This window comes from Carcharodon carcharias, chromosome 15 (assembly GCF_017639515.1).
Source record: "Carcharodon carcharias isolate sCarCar2 chromosome 15, sCarCar2.pri, whole genome shotgun sequence".
NCBI lineage: Eukaryota > Metazoa > Chordata > Chondrichthyes > Lamniformes > Lamnidae > Carcharodon > Carcharodon carcharias.
This window is the reverse complement of record NC_054481.1, coordinates 112,388,451-112,404,375: the sequence shown is the minus strand read 5'-3', so window position 1 is coordinate 112,404,375 and position 15,925 is coordinate 112,388,451. Positions and strand designations below refer to the sequence as shown.

The 15,925-nt window shown below is 63.3% G+C and overlaps 1 protein-coding gene across 1 annotated transcript in view; it reads right to left on the bottom strand.

Annotated features, from left to right (window-relative positions):
• The window catches only part of LOC121288457 (paired box protein Pax-7-like), a 678,103-nt gene that overhangs the window by 168,090 nt on the left and 494,088 nt on the right, over positions 1-15,925 (bottom strand). The gene's annotated exons all lie outside the window — the stretch shown is intronic.

Below are 15,925 nucleotides of genomic sequence, written 5' to 3'. Positions count from 1 at the left end.
TCCCCCACACTCTGACCCTGACTCCCCCACACTCTGACCCCAACTCCCCCACACTCTGACCCCAACTCCCTCACACTCTGACCCCGACTCCCCCACACTCTGGCCCCGACTCCCCCACACTCTGACCCCGACTCCCCCACACTCTGACCCCGACTCCCCCACACTCTGACCCCGACTCCCCCACACTCTGACCCTGACTCCCCCACACTCTGACCCTGACTCCCCCACACTCTGACCCCGACTCCCCCACACTCTGACCCCGACTCCCCCACACTCTGGCCCCGACTCCCCCACACTCTGAACCCAACTCCCTCACACTCTGACCCTGACTCCTGCACACTCTGACCCCGACTCCCGCACACTCTGTCCCCGACTCCCGAACACTCTGACCCCGACTCCCGCACACTCTGACCCCGACTCCAGCACACTCTGACCCTGACTCCCGCACACTCTGACCCCAACTCCCGTGCACTCTGACCCCAAGTCCCCCACAGTCTGACACCGACCCCCGCACACTCTGACCCCGACTCCCTCAAACTCTGACCCTGAGTCCTGCATACTCTGACCCCGACTCCCGCACACTTTGAACCCGACTCCCGCACACTCTGGCCCCGACTCCCGCACACTCTGACCCCGACTCCCGAACACTCTGACCCCGACTCCTGCACACTCTGACCCCGACTCCCGCACACTCTGACCCCGACTCCCCCACACTCTGACGCCGACTCCCCCACACTCTGATCCCGACTCCCGCACAGTTTGACCCTGAATCCCGCACACTCTGACCCCGACTCCCGCACACTCTGACCCTGGATTGCGCACACTCTGACCTCGACTCCCGCGGACTCTGACCCCAACTACCGCACACTCTGACCCCCACTCCTGCGCACTCTGACCCCAAATCCCCCACAGTCTGACCTTGACTCCCGCACACTCTGACCCCGACTCCCGCACACTCTGACCCCGACTCCTGCACACTCTGACCCCGACTCCCAAAAACTCTGACCTCGACTCCCGCACACTCTGACCCCGACTCCAGCACACTCTGACCCCGACTCCCGCACACTCTGACCCCGACTCCCGCACACTCTGACACCGACTCCCGCGCACTCTGACACCGACTCCCGCGCACTTTGACCCCGAATCCTGCACACTCTTACCCCAACAACCGCACACTCTGACCCTGACTCCCGCACACTCTGTCCCCAACTACCGCACACTCTGAGCCCAACTCCCGTGCACTCTGACCCCGAATCCCCCGCAGTCTCACACCGACCTCCGCACACTCTGACCCCGAATCCCCCAAACTCTGACCCTGAGTCCTGCATACTCTGACCCCGACTCCCGCACACTTTAAACCCGACTCCCGCACACTCTGACCCCGACTCCCGAACACTCTGACCCTGAATCCCGCACACTCTGACCCCGACTCAAGCACACTCTGACCCCGACTCAAGCACACTATGATGCTGGTTTGCGCACACTGTGACCCCGACTCCTGAACACTCTGAACCCGACTCCCGCACACTCTGACCCCGACTCCCGCACATTCTGATCCCGACTCCTGCACACTCTGACCCCGACTCCTGCACACTCTGACCCCGACTCCCGAAAACTCTGACCCCGACTCCCGCACACTCTGACCCCGACTCCCGCACACTTTGACCCCGAATCCTGCACACTCTTACCCCAACAACCGCACACTCTGACCCTGACTCATTCACACTCTGTCCCCAACTACCACACACTCTGACCCCAACTCCCGTGCACTCTGACCCCAAATCCCGCATACTCTAACCCCAACTACCGCACATTCTGACACCAACTCCTGAACACTCTGACCCGACTCTCGCACACTCTGACCCCAACTCCCGCGCACTCTGTCTCCAACTCCCGCACACTCTGACCCCGACTCCCGCACACTCTGACACCAAATCCCACGCACTTTGACCCCGGCTCCACCACCCTGACCCCGACTACCCCATACTCTGACCCCGAATCCTGCACACTCTGACCCCCACTCCCGCGCACTCTGACCCCAAATCCCCCACAGTCTGAGCCCGACTCCCGCACACTCTGACCCCGTCTCCCGCACACTCTGACCCCGACTCCCGCACACTCTGAGTCCAAACCCCGCACACTCTGACCCCGACTCCCGCATACTCTGACCCCGACTCCCGCACACTCTGACCCCGACTCCCACACACTCTGACCCCGACTCCCGCGCACTCTGACACCGACTCCCGCGCACTTTGACCCCGAATCCCGCACACTCTTACCAGAACTACCGCACACTGTGACCCTGACTCCCGCACACTCTGTCCCCAACTACCGCACACTCTGACCCCAACTCCCGTGCACTCTGACCCCAAATCCCCCACAGTCTGACAACGACCTCGCACACTCTTACCCCGACTCCCCCAAACTCTGACCCTGAGTCCTGCATACTCTGACCCTGACTCCCGCACACTCTGACCCCGACTCCCGCACACTCTGACCCCGACTCCCCCAAACTCTGACCCTGAGTCCTGCATACTCTGACCCCGACTCCCGCACACTCTGAACCCGACTCCCGCACACTCTGACCACGACTCCCGCACACTCTGACCCCGACTCCGGCACACTCTGAAGCCGACTCCCGCACACTCTGAACCCGACTCCCGAACACTCTGACCCCGACTCCCCCACACTCTGACCCCAACTCCCCCACACTCTGACCTCCACTCCCGCGCACTCTGACGCCGACTCCCACACACTCTGACACCGACTCCCGCGCACTCTGACACCGACTCCCGCGCACTTTGACCCCGAATCCTGCACACTCTTACCCCAAAAACCGCACACTCTGACCCTGACTCCCGCACACTCTGTCCCCAACTACCGCACACTCTGACCCCAACTCCCGTGCACTCTGACCCCAAATCCCGCACACTCTAACCCCAACTACCGCACATTCTGACACCAACTCCTGAACACTCTGACCCGACTCTCGCACACTCTTACCCCAACAACCGCACACTCTGACCCTGACTCCCGCACACTCTGTCCCCAACTACCGCACACTCTGAGCCCAACTCCCGTGCACTCTGACCCCGAATCCCCCGCAGTCTCACACCGACCCCCGCACACTCTGACCCCGAATCCCCCAAACTCTGACCCTGAGTCCTGCATACTCTGACCCCGACTCCCGCACACTTTAAACCCGACTCCCGCACACTCTGACCCCGACTCCCGAACACTCTGACCCTGAATCCCGCACACTCTGACCCCGACTCAAGCACACTATGACGCTGGTTTGCGCACACTGTGACCCCGACTCCTGAACACTCTGAACCCGACTCCCGCACACTCTGACCCCGACTCCCGCACATTCTGATCCCGACTCCTGCACACTCTGACCCCGACTCCTGCACACTCTGACCCCGACTCCCGAAAACTCTGACCCCGACTCCCGCACACTCTGACCCCGACTCCCGCACACTTTGACCCCGACTCCCGCACACTCTGACCCCGACTCCCGCACACTCTGACACCGACTCCCGCGCACTCTGACACCGACTCCCGCGCACTTTGACCCCGAATCCTGCACACTCTGTCCCCAACTACCGCACACTCTGACCCTGACTTCCGCACACTCTGTCCCCAACTACCACACACTCTGACCCCAACTCCCGTGCACTCTGACCCCAAATCCCGCATACTCTAACCCCAACTACCGCACATTCTGACACCAACTCCTGAACACTCTGACCCGACTCTCGCACACTCTGACCCCAACTCCCGCGCACTCTGTCTCCAACTCCCGCACACTCTGACCCCGACTCCCGCACACTCTGACACCAAATCCCACGCACTTTGACCCCGGCTCCACCACCCTGACCCCGACTACCCCATACTCTGACCCCGAATCCTGCACACTCTGACCCCCACTCCCGCGCACTCTGACCCCAAATCCCCCACAGTCTGAGCCCGACTCCCGCACACTCTGACCCCGTCTCCCGCACACTCTGACCCCGACTCCCGCACACTCTGAGTCCAAACCCCGCACACTCTGACCCCGACTCCCGCACACTCTGACCCCGACTCCCGCACACTCTGACCCCGACTCCCACACACTCTGATCCCAACTCCCGCGCACTCTGACACCGACTCCCGCGCACTTTGACCCCGAATCCCGCACACTCTTACCAGAACTACCGCACACTGTGACCCTGACTCCCGCACACTCTGTCCCCAACTACCGCACACTCTGACCCCAACTCCCGTGCACTCTGACCCCAAATACCCCACAGTCTGACAACGACCCCGCACACTCTTACCCCGACTCCCCCAAACTCTGACCCTGAGTCCTGCATACTCTGACCCTGACTCCCGCACACTCTGACCCCGACTCCCGCACACTCTGACCCCGACTCCCCCAAACTCTGACCCTGAGTCCTGCATACTCTGACCCCGACTCCCGCACACTCTGAACCCGACTCCCGCACACTCTGAACCCGACTCCCGAACACTCTGACCCCGACTCCCCCACACTCTGACCCCAACTCCCCCACACTCTGACGCCGACTCCCACACACTCTGACGCCGACTCTCGCACACTCTGACCCCAACTCCCGCGCACTCTGTCTCCAACTCCCGCACACTCTGACCCCGACTCCCGCACACTCTGACACCAAATCTCACGCACTTTGACCCCGGCTCCACCAGTCTGACCCCGACTACCACATACTCTGACCCCGAATCCTGCACACTCTGACCTCCACTCCCGCGCTCTCTGACCCCGACTCTCGCACACTCTGACACCGACTCGCGCGCACTATGACACCGACTCCCGCGCACTTTGACCCCGAATCCCGCACACTCTTACCCCAACAACCGCACACTCTGACCCTGACTCCCGCACACTCTGTCCCCAACTACCGCACACTCTGACCCCAACTCCCGTGCACTCTGACCCCAAATCCCCCGCAGTCTCACACCGACCCCCGCACACTCTGACCCCGACTCCCCCAAACTCTGACCCTGAGTCCTGCATACTCTGACCCCGACTCCCGCACACTTTAAACCCGACTCCCGCACACTCTGACCCCGACTCCCGAACACTCTGACCCCGAATCCCGCACACTCTGACCCCGACTCGCGCACACTCTGACCCTGGTTTGCGCACACTGTGACCCCGACTCCTGCACACTCTGAACCCGACTCCCGCACACTCTGACCCCGACTCCCGCACACTCTGACCCCAACTCGCGCAAACTCTGAACCTGACTCCCGCACACTCTGACCCCGACTCCCAAACACTCTGACCCCGACTCCCCCACACTCTGACCCCGACTCCCGCACACTCTGACCCCAACTCCCCCACACTCTGATCCCGACTCCCGCACAGTTTGACCCTGAATCCCGCACACTCTGACCCTGGATTGCGCACACTCTGACCTCGACTCCCGCGGACTCTGACCCCAACTACCGCACACTCTGACCCCGACTCCTGCGCACTCTGACCCCAAATCCCCCACAGTCTGACCTTGACTCCCGCACACTCTGACCCCGAATCCGGCACACTCTGGCCCCGACTCCCCCACACTCTGACCCCAACTCCCCCACACTCTGACCCCGACTCCCCCACACTCTGACCCTGACTCCCCCACACTCTGACCCCAACTCCCCCACACTCTGACCCCGACTCCCCCACACTCTGGCCCCGACTCCCCCACACTCTGACCCCAACTCCCCCGCACTCTGACCCCGACTCCCCCACACTCTGACCCTGACGCCCCCACACTCTGACCCCGACTCCCCGTCACTCTGACCCCAACTCCCCCACACTCTGACCCTGACGCCCCCACACTCTGACCCTGAACCCCCACACTCTGACCCTGACTCCCCCACACTCTGACCCCAACTCCTGCGCACTCTGTCTCCAACTCCCGCACACTCTGACCCCGACTCCCGCACACTCTGACCCCGACTCCCGCACACTCTGACCCCGACTCCCGCACACTCTGACCCCGACTCCCGCACACTCTGACCCCGACTCCCGCACACTCTGAGTCCAAACCCCGCACACTCTGACCCCGACTCCCGCACACTCTGACCCCGACTCCCGCGCACTCTTACCCCGACTCCCGCGCACTCTGACACCGACTCCCGCGCACTTTGACCCCGAATCCCGCACACTCTTACCCGACTACCGCACACTGTGACCCTGACTCCCGCACACTCTGTCCCCAACTACCGCACACTCTGACCCCAACTCCCGTGCACTCTGACCCCAAATCCCCCACAGTCTGACACCGACCCTCGCACACTCTGACCCCGACTCCCCCAAACTCTGACCCTGAGTCCTGCATACTCTGACCCCGACTCCCGCACACTCTGAACCCGACTCCCGCACACTCTGACCACGACTCCCGCACACTCTGACCCCGACTCCGGCACACTCTGACGCCGACTCCCACACACTCTGGCGCCGACTCTCGCACACTCTGACCCCGACTCCCGCGCACTCTGTCTCCAACTCCCGCACACTCTGACCCCGACTCCCGCACACTCTGACACCAAATCTCACGCACTTTGACCCCGGCTCCACCAGTCTGACCCCGACTACCACATACTCTGACCCCGAATCCTGCACACTCTGACCTCCACTCCCGCGCTCTCTGACCCCGACTCTCGCACACTCTGACCCCGACTCCCGCACACTTTAAACCCGACTCCCGCACACTCTGACCCCGGCTCCCGAACACTCTGACCCCGAATCCCGCACACTCTGACCCCGACTCGCGCACACTCTGACCCTGGTTTGCGCACACTGTGACCCCGACTCCTGCACACTCTGAACCCGACTCCCGCACACTCTGACCCCGACTCCCGCACACTCTGACCCCAACTCGCGCAAACTCTGAACCTGACTCCCGCACACTCTGACCCCGACTCCCAAACACTCTGACCCCGACTCCCCCACACTCTGACCCCGACTCCCGCACACTCTGACCCCAACTCGCGCAAACTCTGAACCTGACTCCCGCACACTCTGACCCCGACTCCCGCACACTCTGACCCCGACTCCCCCACACTCTGATCCCGACTCCCGCAGAGTTTTACCCTGAATCCCGCACACTCTGACCCTGGATTGCGCACACTCTGACCTCGACTCCCGCGGACTCTGACCCCAACTACCGCACACTCTGACCCCGACTCCTGCGCACCCTGACCCCAAATCCCCCACAGTCTGACCTTGACTCCCGCACACTCTGACCCCGAATCCGGCACACTCTGGCCCCGACTCCCCCACACTCTGACCCCAACTCCCCCACACTCTGACCCTGACTCCCCCACACTCTGACCCCAACTCCCCCACACTCTGACCCCGACTCCCCCACACTCTGGCCCCGACTCCCCCACACTCTGACCCCAACTCCCCCGCACTCTGACCCCGACTCCCTCACACTCTGACCCTGACGCCCCCACACTCTGACCCCGACTCCCCGTCACTCTGACCCCAACTCCCCCACACTCTGACCCCGACGCCCCCACACTCTGACCCTGAAACCCCCACACTCTGACCCAGACTCCCCCACACTCTGACCCCAACTCCCGCGCACTCTGTCTCCAACTCCCGCGCACTCTGTCTCCAACTCCCGCACACTCTGACCCCGACTCCCGCACACTCTGACCCCGACTCCCGCACACTCTGACCCCGACTCCTGCACACTCTGACCCCGACTCCCGCACACTCTGACCCCGACTCCCGCACACTCTGAGTCCAAACCCCGCACACTCTGACCCCGACTCCCGCACACTCTGACCCCGACTCCCGCGCACTCTTACCCCGACTCCCGCGCACTCTGACACTGACTCCCGCGCACTTTGACCCCGAATCCCGCACACTCTTACCCGACTACCGCACACTGTGACACTGACTCCCGCACACTCTGTCCCCAACTACCGCACACTCTGACCCCAACTCCCGTGCACTCTGACCCCAGATCCCCCACAGTCTGACACCGACCCTCGCACACTCTGACCCCGACTCCCCCAAACTCTGACCCTGAGTCCTGCATACTCGGACCCCGACTCCCGCACACTCTGAACCCGACTCCCGCACACTCTGACCCCAACTCCCGCACACTCTGAACCCGACTCCCGCACACTCTGAACCCGACTCCCGCACACTCTGAACCCGACTCCCGCACACTCTGACCCTGACTCCCGCACACTCTGACCCCGACTCCCCCACACTCTGACCCCGACTCCCGCACACTCTGACCCCAACTCGCGCAAACTCTGAACCTGAATCCCGCACACTCTGACCCCGACTCCCGTACACTCTGACCCCGACTCCCCCACACTCTGACCCGACTCCCGCACACTCTGACCCCAACTCGCGCAAACTCTGAACCTGACTCCTGCACACTCTGACCCCGACTCCTGCACACTCTGACCCCGACTCCCGAAAACTCTAACCCCGACTCCCGCACACTCTGACCCCGACTCCCGCACACTCTGACCCCGACTCCCGCACACTCTGACCCCGACTCCCGCACACTCTGTCCCCAAATACCGCACACTCTGACCCTGACTTCCGCACACTCTGTCCCCAACTACCACACACTCTGACCCTGACTCCCGCACACTCTGTCCCCAAATACCGCACACTCTGACCCTGACTTCCGCACACTCTGTCCCCAACTACCACACACTCTGACCCCAACTCCCGTGCACTCTGACCCCAAATCCCCCACAGTCTGACACCGACCCCCTCACACTCTGACCACGACTCCCCCAAACTCTGACCCCGACTCCCGCACACTTTGAACCCGACTCCCGCACACTCTGACCACGACTCCCCCAAACACTGACCCCGACTCCTGCACACTTTGACCCTGGATTGCGCACACTCTGACCTCGACTCCCGCGGACTCTGACCCCAACTACCGCACACTCTGACCCCCACTCCTGCGCACTCTGACCCCAAATCCCCCACAGTCTGACCTTGACTCCTGCACACTCTGACCCCAACTCCCCCATACTCTGACCCCGACTCCCCCACACTCTGACCCTGACTCCCCCACACTCTGACCCCAACTCCCCCACACTCTGACCCCAACTCCCTCACACTCTGACCCCGACTCCCCCACACTCTGGCCCCGACTCCCCCACACTCTGACCCCGACTCCCCCACACTCTGACCCCGACTCCCCCACACTCTGACCCCGACTCCCCCACACTCTGATCCCGACTCCCGCACAGTTTTACCCTGAATCCCGCACACTCTGACCCTGGATTGCGCACACTCTGACCTCGACTCCCGCGGACTCTGACCCCAACTACCGCACACTCTGACCCCGACTCCTGCGCACTCTGACCCCAAATCCCCCACAGTCTGACCTTGACTCCCGCACACTCTGACCCCGAATCCGGCACACTCTGGCCCCGACTCCCCCACACTCTGACCCTGACTCCCCCACACTCTGACCCCAACTCCCCCACACTCTGACCCCGACTCCACCACACTCTGGCCCCGACTCCCCCACACTCTGGCCCCGACTCCCCCACACACTGACCCCGACTCCCTCACACTCTGACCCTGACGCCCCCACACTCTGACCCCGACTCCCCGTCACTCTGACCCCAACTCCCCCACACTCTGACCCTGACGCTCCCACACTCTGACCCTGAAACCCCCACACTCTGACCCAGACTCCCCCACACTCTGACCCCAACTCCCGCGCACTCTGTCTCCAACTCCCGCGCACTCTGTCTCCAACTCCCGCACACTCTGACCCCGACTCCCGCACACTCTGACCCCGACTCCCGCACACTCTGACCCCGACTCCCGCACACTCTGACCCCGACTCCCGCACACTCTGAGTCCAAACCCCGCACACTCTGACCCCGACTCCCGCACACTCTGACCCCGACTCCCGCGCACTCTTACCCCGACTCCCACGCACTCTGACACTGACTCCCGCACACTCTGACCCCAACTCGCGCAAACTCTGAACCTGACTCCTGCACACTCTGACCCCGACTCCTGCACACTCTGACCCCGACTCCCGAAAACTCTAACCCCGACTCCCGCACACTCTGACCCCGACTCCCGCACACTCTGACCCCGACTCCCGCACACTCTGACCCCGACTCCCGCACACTCTGTCCCCAAATACCGCACACTCTGACCCTGACTTCCGCACACTCTGTCCCCAACTACCACACACTCTGACCCTGACTCCCGCACACTCTGTCCCCAAATACCGCACACTCTGACCCTGACTTCCGCACACTCTGACCCCGACTCCCGCACACTCTGACCCCGACTCCCGCACACTCTGAGTCCAAACCCCGCACACTCTGACCCCGACTCCCGCACACTCTGACCCCGACTCCCGCGCACTCTGACCCCGACTCCCGCGCACTCTGACACTGACTCCCGCGCACTTTGACCCCGAATCCCGCACACTCTTACCCGACTACCGCACACTGTGACACTGACTCCCGCACACTCTGTCCCCAACTACCGCACACTCTGACCCCAACTCCCGTGCACTCTGACCCCAGATCCCCCACAGTCTGACACCGACCCTCGCACACTCTGACCCCGACTCCCCCAAACTCTGACCCTGAGTCCTGCATACTCGGACCCCGACTCCCGCACACTCTGAACCCGACTCCCGCACACTCTGACCCCAACTCCCGCACACTCTGACCCCGACTCCCCCAAACTCTGACCCTGAGTCCTGCATACTCGGACCCCGACTCCCGCACACTCTGAACCCGACTCCCGCACACTCTGACCCCAACTCCCGCACACTCTGAACCCGACTCCCGCACACTCTGAACCCGACTCCCGCACACTCTGAACCCGACTCCCGCACACTCTGACCCTGACTCCCGCACACTCTGACCCCGACTCCCCCACACTCTGACCCCGACTCCCGCACACTCTGACCCCAACTCGCGCAAACTCTGAACCTGAATCCCGCACACTCTGACCCCGACTCCCGTACACTCTGACCCCGACTCCCCCACACTCTGACCCGACTCCCGCACACTCTGACCCCAACTCGCGCAAACTCTGAACCTGACTCCTGCACACTCTGACCCCGACTCCTGCACACTCTGACCCCGACTCCCGAAAACTCTAACCCCGACTCCCGCACACTCTGACCCCGACTCCCGCACACTCTGACCCCGACTCCCGCACACTCTGACCCCGACTCCCGCACACTCTGACCCCGACTCCCGCACACTCTGTCCCCAAATACCGCACACTCTGACCCTGACTTCCGCACACTCTGTCCCCAACTACCACACACTCTGACCCTGACTCCCGCACACTCTGTCCCCAAATACCGCACACTCTGACCCTGACTTCCGCACACTCTGTCCCCAACTACCACACACTCTGACCCCAACTCCCGTGCACTCTGACCCCAAATCCCCCACAGTCTGACACCGACCCCCTCACACTCTGACCACGACTCCCCCAAACTCTGACCCCGACTCCCGCACACTTTGAACCCGACTCCCGCACACTCTGACCACGACTCCCCCAAACACTGACCCCGACTCCTGCACACTTTGACCCTGGATTGCGCACACTCTGACCTCGACTCCCGCGGACTCTGACCCCAACTACCGCACACTCTGACCCCCACTCCTGCGCACTCTGACCCCAAATCCCCCACAGTCTGACCTTGACTCCTGCACACTCTGACCCCAACTCCCCCACACTCTGACCCCGACTCCCCCACACTCTGACCCTGACTCCCCCACACTCTGACCCCAACTCCCCCACACTCTGACCCCAACTCCCTCACACTCTGACCCCGACTCCCCCACACTCTGGCCCCGACTCCCCCACACTCTGACCCCGACTCCCGCACACTCTGACCCCGACTCCCCCACACTCTGACCCCGACTCCCCCACACTCTGATCCCGACTCCCGCAGAGTTTTACCCTGAATCCCGCACACTCTGACCCTGGATTGCGCACACTCTGACCTCGACTCCCGCGGACTCTGACCCCAACTACCGCACACTCTGACCCCGACTCCTGCGCACTCTGACCCCAAATCCCCCACAGTCTGACCTTGACTCCCGCACACTCTGACCCCGAATCCGGCACACTCTGGCCCCGACTCCCCCACACTCTGACCCCAACTCCCCCACACTCTGACCCTGACTCCCCCACACTCTGACCCCAACTCCCCCACACTCTGACCCCGACTCCCCCACACTCTGGCCCCGACTCCCCCACACTCTGGCCCCGACTCCCCCACACACTGACCCCGACTCCCTCACACTCTGACCCTGACGCCCCCACACTCTGACCCCGACTCCCCGTCACTCTGACCCCAAGTCCCCCACACTCTGACCCTGACGCTCCCACACTCTGACCCTGAAACCCCCACACTCTGACCCAGACTCCCCCACACTCTGACCCCAACTCCCGCGCACTCTGTCTCCAACTCCCGCGCACTCTGTCTCCAACTCCCGCACACTCTGACCCCGACTCCCGCACACTCTGACCCCGACTCCCGCACACTCTGACCCCGACTCCCGCACACTCTGACCCCGACTCCCGCACACTCTGAGTCCAAACCCCGCACACTCTGACCCCGACTCCCGCACACTCTGACCCCGACTCCCGCGCACTCTTACCCCGACTCCCACGCACTCTGACACTGACTCCCGCACACTCTGACCCCAACTCGCGCAAACTCTGAACCTGACTCCTGCACACTCTGACCCCGACTCCTGCACACTCTGACCCCGACTCCCGAAAACTCTAACCCCGACTCCCGCACACTCTGACCCCGACTCCCGCACACTCTGACCCCGACTCCCGCACACTCTGACCCCGACTCCCGCACACTCTGACCCCGACTCCCGCACACTCTGTCCCCAAATACCGCACACTCTGACCCTGACTTCCGCACACTCTGTCCCCAACTACCACACACTCTGACCCTGACTCCCGCACACTCTGTCCCCAAATACCGCACACTCTGACCCTGACTTCCGCACACTCTGTCCCCAACTACCACACACTCTGACCCCAACTCCCGTGCACTCTGACCCCAAATCCCCCACAGTCTGACACCGACCCCCTCACACTCTGACCACGACTCCCCCAAACTCTGACCCCGACTCCCGCACACTTTGAACCCGACTCCCGCACACTCTGACCCCGACTCCCCCAAACACTGACCCCGACTCCTGCACACTTTGACCCTGGATTGCGCACACTCTGACCTCGACTCCCGCGGACTCTGACCCCAACTACCGCACACTCTGACCCCCACTCCTGCGCACTCTGACCCCAACTCCCCCACACTCTGACCCCGACTCCCCCACACTCTGACCCTGACTCCCCCACACTCTGACCCCAACTCCCCCACACTCTGACCCCAACTCCCTCACACTCTGACCCCGACTCCCCCACACTCTGGCCCCGACTCCCCCACACTCTGACCCCGACTCCCCCACACTCTGACCCCGACTCCCCCACACTCTGACCCCGACTCCCCCACACTCTGACCCTGACTCCCCCACACTCTGACCCTGACTCCCCCACACTCTGACCCCGACTCCCCCACACTCTGACCCCGACTCCCCCACACTCTGGCCCCGACTCCCCCACACTCTGAACCCAACTCCCTCACACTCTGACCCTGACTCCTGCACACTCTGACCCCGACTCCCGCACACTCTGTCCCCGACTCCCGAACACTCTGACCCCGACTCCCGCACACTCTGACCCCGACTCCAGCACACTCTGACCCTGACTCCCGCACACTCTGACCCCAACTCCCGTGCACTCTGACCCCAAGTCCCCCACAGTCTGACACCGACCCCCGCACACTCTGACCCCGACTCCCTCAAACTCTGACCCTGAGTCCTGCATACTCTGACCCCGACTCCCGCACACTTTGAACCCGACTCCCGCACACTCTGGCCCCGACTCCCGCACACTCTGACCCCGACTCCCGAACACTCTGACCCCGACTCCTGCACACTCTGACCCCGACTCCCGCACACTCTGACCCCGACTCCCCCAAACACTGACCCCGACTCCTGCACACTTTGACCCTGGATTGCGCACACTCTGACCTCGACTCCCGCGGACTCTGACCCCAACTACCGCACACTCTGACCCCCACTCCTGCGCACTCTGACCCCAACTCCCCCACACTCTGACCCCGACTCCCCCACACTCTGACCCTGACTCCCCCACACTCTGACCCCAACTCCCCCACACTCTGACCCCAACTCCCTCACACTCTGACCCCGACTCCCCCACACTCTGGCCCCGACTCCCCCACACTCTGACCCCGACTCCCCCACACTCTGACCCCGACTCCCCCACACTCTGACCCCGACTCCCCCACACTCTGACCCTGACTCCCCCACACTCTGACCCTGACTCCCCCACACTCTGACCCCGACTCCCCCACACTCTGACCCCGACTCCCCCACACTCTGGCCCCGACTCCCCCACACTCTGAACCCAACTCCCTCACACTCTGACCCTGACTCCTGCACACTCTGACCCCGACTCCCGCACACTCTGTCCCCGACTCCCGAACACTCTGACCCCGACTCCCGCACACTCTGACCCCGACTCCAGCACACTCTGACCCTGACTCCCGCACACTCTGACCCCAACTCCCGTGCACTCTGACCCCAAGTCCCCCACAGTCTGACACCGACCCCCGCACACTCTGACCCCGACTCCCTCAAACTCTGACCCTGAGTCCTGCATACTCTGACCCCGACTCCCGCACACTTTGAACCCGACTCCCGCACACTCTGGCCCCGACTCCCGCACACTCTGACCCCGACTCCCGAACACTCTGACCCCGACTCCTGCACACTCTGACCCCGACTCCCGCACACTCTGACCCCGACTCCCCCACACTCTGACGCCGACTCCCCCACACTCTGATCCCGACTCCCGCACAGTTTGACCCTGAATCCCGCACACTCTGACCCCGACTCCCGCACACTCTGACCCTGGATTGCGCACACTCTGACCTCGACTCCCGCGGACTCTGACCCCAACTACCGCACACTCTGACCCCCACTCCTGCGCACTCTGACCCCAAATCCCCCACAGTCTGACCTTGACTCCCGCACACTCTGGCCCCGACTCCCCCACACTCTGACCCCAACTCCCCCACACTCTGACCCCAACTCCCCCACACTCTGACCCCGACTCCCCCACACTCTGACCCCAACTCCCCCACATTCTGATCCCGACTCCCCCACACTCTGGCCCCGACTCCCCCTCACTCTGACCCCAACTCCCCCACACTCTGACCCCAACTCCCCCACACTCTGACCCTGACTCCCCCACACTCTGACCCCGACTCCCCCACACTCTGACCCCGACTCCCCCACACTCTGACCCCAACTCCCCCACACTCTGACCCCGACTCCCCCACACTCTGACCCCGACACCCCCACACTCTGGCCCCGACTCCCCCACACTCTGACCCCGACTCCCCCACACTCTGACCCCGACAACACACACTCTGACCCCGACTCCCCCACACTCTGGCCCCGACTCCCCCTCACTCTGACTCCAACTCCCCCACACTCTGACCCCGACTCCCCCACACTCTGACCCTGACTCCCCCACACTCTGACCCTGACTCCCCCACACTCTGACCCTGACTCCCCCACACTCTGACCCCCACTCCCCCAAACTCTGACCCCGACTCCCCCACACTCTGACCCCGACTCCCCCACACTCTGGCCCCGACTCCCCCACACTCTGAACCCGACTCCCGAACACTCTGACCCCGAATCCTGCACACTCTGACCCCGACTCCTGCACACTCTGACCCCGACTCCCCCACACTCTGACGCCGACTCCCCCACACTCTGATCCCGACTCCCGCACAGTTTGACC